The sequence below is a fragment of the Pinus tabuliformis genome, chromosome 6, assembly GCF_031772625.1.
Source record: "Pinus tabuliformis cultivar Carrire ecotype Pingquan chromosome 6, CPIR1, whole genome shotgun sequence".
Lineage (NCBI taxonomy): Eukaryota > Viridiplantae > Streptophyta > Pinopsida > Pinales > Pinaceae > Pinus > Pinus tabuliformis.
In genome coordinates, this window is record NC_142292.1 from 148,005,912 (window position 1) to 148,010,202 (window position 4,291).

The following is a 4,291-nucleotide window of genomic DNA, read 5'->3' on the forward strand; positions in this document are numbered from 1 at the left end:
GACCTTCGACCGGGAGACTTTGCGTGGTGTTCGACGTCAGATCCTATATTCACGCCACGTGAATTGTGCTGCAGTACCTTGAGGGTCATCATCATTATCGGTGATTCCTCTCGCGCTTGTTAACAGTTTACATTATTGACTGGTAATCAAGCGATGTCTTTCCATGTTCAACTTCAAGAGATTCTCACATGGATCGACTTGTACTAGAGTGAAGATCGGACAAGTTTGAAGACCCCGGATCTAGTTTCATCCATCTGGGCTGTGATATATATTCAGGAGATAAAAACATAGACATGTGCAGCAAATGATCATCCTACTAAAAGGATGATAATTAAAAGCAGAGAATTATCAGTCTATTATCAGACGATCGTCTGTTTATGTACAACAAATGTATTTATAAAGCTGAGCATGGGAAATGCCCGCATCAGCTAGATCATGAAAAGAAAGTATGAAAAGATAATGTATTGTATTTTATTTTGTTACAGGCCGCCTCCCGACGATTGAATGAACTTCGGATCCTCCTAATAAAGCATTTCACCCGATAAACGACCTCATACTTTAAGGGGCAACTGTTATAGACATTTTTGTGCCTTACAGCATGGAGCATGAAATGTCAATAATCTGAGGGATCCAAAGTCCCTAAACATGTTGTTCCTACCCTAGAGGAACAAGGTCAGCAAACCGCAGCACTTCAGATCAGTTCTCCACTGAAAAACACTCAAAAACAGGTCAATTTTGGATCAAAGCAGCTGCTCCACTAAGCATCTGCGCTGAATGTCAAAAGCTCTATGGTGTACCTGCGCTGCATAGCAAGTGCAACAAAGGCTACCTGCGCTGGGCGTACTTTGACATGTGGAGGAATCTTTTCTCAATGTGCCAGTGCCCAGGAAGCTTCCAAAATGACACTTGGATCAGAAGATTCGCGTAATGATGAGTAAAGAGGTTCTAAAACTCCAAGTGGATGGTAGAAAGTCCAAGTGGACTCAAGGACTGAAGAACAACTGGAGTTGAAGAGGACAACAAGTCACACATCAAGCTGACTTATCTTCACTCCAAAACTCTATATAAGGATCTCATCCCATGGGATCTAGGAGGCCGGAATTTTGTGCAAAGGATTGTTGTTGGTTTACAGTTGTGAGTATTGGGTGATTGCTTGAGGGAGGTGAAGAGGAGATTTCTTTCCGTCGGGAAGGTGATGCTGGATTGGACCCCTCACGGTTGTGTCACCGCCTGAACCTTACTTCCTTATATTAATAAAGCATTTGAGGTTCTTCTATTCGCATGTGTTTCAATGGTGTTTTGTCTTACTTGCGTATTTGATTTATGCTAATCCTTGAATCAATTATGAATGCATGCTTCTCGTAGTTTCCTTTTCTTGTCTTATTCGCAGGATCTCGTGTAGCTGGGCCCGTGAGAAGAGTTGGAGCTGGGAGCGAGCGGCAAATAGAGGAGATTGGATCGACCATTTGCGCAAGACATCGGTAAGTGGATCTCTTCCTTTCATCTCTTGCATGTCATAAAGAAGTAACTTTAGATAGCTTTGCTTCAGCTTTTGCTAAGGAACTATGACCCTTAGAGTGGGATAGGGTCATTCCGTGTTGGATACTTTTCCCCACAACATGCGGGTCTCCTCACCCAGCTGCACCCACAACTCGGGGTTGTCTCCAGGATTTGTTGCAGGCCCCCGATCGGCTGCGGACCTGTGCGGTGCGCTGCCAACTCTCTGCATGCTAACTATTACTAGTTGGTACCTTTGTTGCTCTTTTTCTTTCCTCTTGTCTAGCCTGTAACCTAGTCTAGACTGATCATGAAACATTTAACATTGTGAGCTTCCTGCACAATTTTGTTACCCCAAAAAAATATCAATGCCATAGTGACCTTCTCAACTTTTAACACTTCATTCACATCCCAGAGGCCACAGTATGGGTAATCTGGGCTCTGATACCAATTGTCACATATCTACATATTAAAACATATATATATATATATATATATATATAAATAAATAAAATTTATATAGTGCCTACACTTCGTTATTGTATATATATAAATAGTGCCACTACTTCGTTCGTATGTATAACCCTTGGAGGTATATGGTGTGGCAGTGTAACGTTTATCATATAATGGTTTATTCTAAGTTTATTTCTTAACTTTATTGATACTCTTCTACCATGGATACGATGGCATAAAGACTATATTGCTTTCCCTCGAGCGTATCAAAGCTGTCCTGCTCCTCCTTTGTTGGCGCCGCCTGCGCTGGACATCTGGCAATAGCATTGAATCCCGCCGGCCTGTTCACGTGATTGGGGTATGGTTCCCAAGCTTGGAACCTTCCCGCGCTTTGCTTTTGGGTATTGCCGCCTTAATCAACGGCGTGAGGACTCTGCGTATGATCGAGGGTCACAAACGCTCCACGTCTCCACTGCTGGCATGTAGGCTATATACTTGGTCTTTCCGGATTCTTCGAGGTTTTCGCTCGCACTGCTCGGCGCTTCACAGCTCTCCGCTCCATTTCACCACTGCAAGGGGTCTGCTCCATAGCTCCGCGCCGAGACCATCCGCCATTCCAGGCAACATGCACACTCTCTGATGTGCTTCCGCTCCATGGTTTTACATCCTCGAACCGGCCAGGTAAATTTTACTGTCAGTTGAAAGTTTCTGATGTAATTTCGATTTGTCTGCTACGAGGTAGAGTAACGTTTTATCCATTGCATGACAGGTTGTAAATGGGCGACTTCCGGGGTTTACGGCATTGGAAACTCCCTCCAAATATTGGTCCGCCGAGTTTACACAGGTACTTATTCTCGTTCAGGTGTTTAGTCTCGGTTGATTCTCTTCTGTCTCACCGTTGGTCGCCAGGGGTTTTTCCCTCTGTACCTAGAATGAGACCCAACCTTACTATTTCACGGTTGGTCGCAGATAGCGATGGACGGATTCTCTTATTCCGGTTCCATACGTTCTGGGTCTGATTAATGCATATTGGGTACCCCTTCGCTTGCAGCGGTTTTGGGTTTACCTCTGGTTCATTAGGCTGTAATTTTCACCTGATTCTATTGAACAGCTGTATATATTTTTGTTTTGTCGAATGTATTATGACTATGTTGAAGCTCTGGTTGGAAACCAGCTCGCTTGTTTTTAATCTGGACCCATATGGCTTGGCGGCCGATGATTTAATATAACCCGTTGTTTATGTTACGCTATCGTTTACTTTCATGCTGTTAAGCAAGAGTTTTTATGAATAATAGGGTTTAAATATTACCCAGTTTCGTATTGTAATTTCTCATTCTGGTATCTTGCTTTTTCGTTTACGGCATGGATGCGTTTTTGTTTACAGCATGAGATAAGGGTTTATCCTGTATTTCAATGTATTTTCTCAACAGATATGTATAGATTTTAAAGATATGTCGCACCTGCATCTGGTTACAGTAGATGTATGGTCGACTGGTTCTGGGTTCTCCGTAAACACGAGACCCTGTGGTTCTGAAAGTTATATAATGGTTATAAATTATTATTCGTTCCTAATTCGTTAATAGCTGGAAAATACTTCTGTAGCTTCTATGCAAATGTATATTTTGGTACTTCCTTTGATACGTTTAAATACTTCCTCTGTACATTACTCGAATGCCAACACGGCGTTGCTGCATGTCTCTTTGCTCTTCGTGATGATGGTTTGCACATATTAACTGTCGTAATCTTCAGAAGTCTGTTCCACGTTAACTGTTCAGACCTTTAATTTAAGATATTATCTAAGGTTTGTTTCTTTGTTCATATTCGTCTGTTCTTTCGTTATCACAAGTTAAGGATTCAGGCTTTTGCCCGATGCTAGGGAACCTCCAGAACCCCCCCCCGCCCCCCCACCTGCTACGGTTCGACCTGGTTCGGGGTCAAGAATTTATTAAATTCTTCTTATCACCTTTTAAAATCTTCATCTTGGCACTATCTAGCAGATTTAGGTTATAAGGAAAGATGTTTTGATTAAGGTTATAAAGAGAGATGTTCTGTTTGCTACGAACATTAGGGGTCAAGATATGATATCTACCCAGAGTTCTGTTTCCTCATATGTTGCCAGTTTTCTGGTTTGAAACCCCAACGACTGTAAGTCTATTTGTCTAGTAGGGATAAAGCTTATTTTCCTCAGAATTTTTGTCCAATAACTTGCATCGATTTTTACAGATATATTGTTTACAATTATTGCTCAAATAATCACAGTTACACTATCCTTCGACTTTTACAGATATACTGTTTACAATTATTGCACAGATAATCACAGTTACACTATCTTTCGATTTTA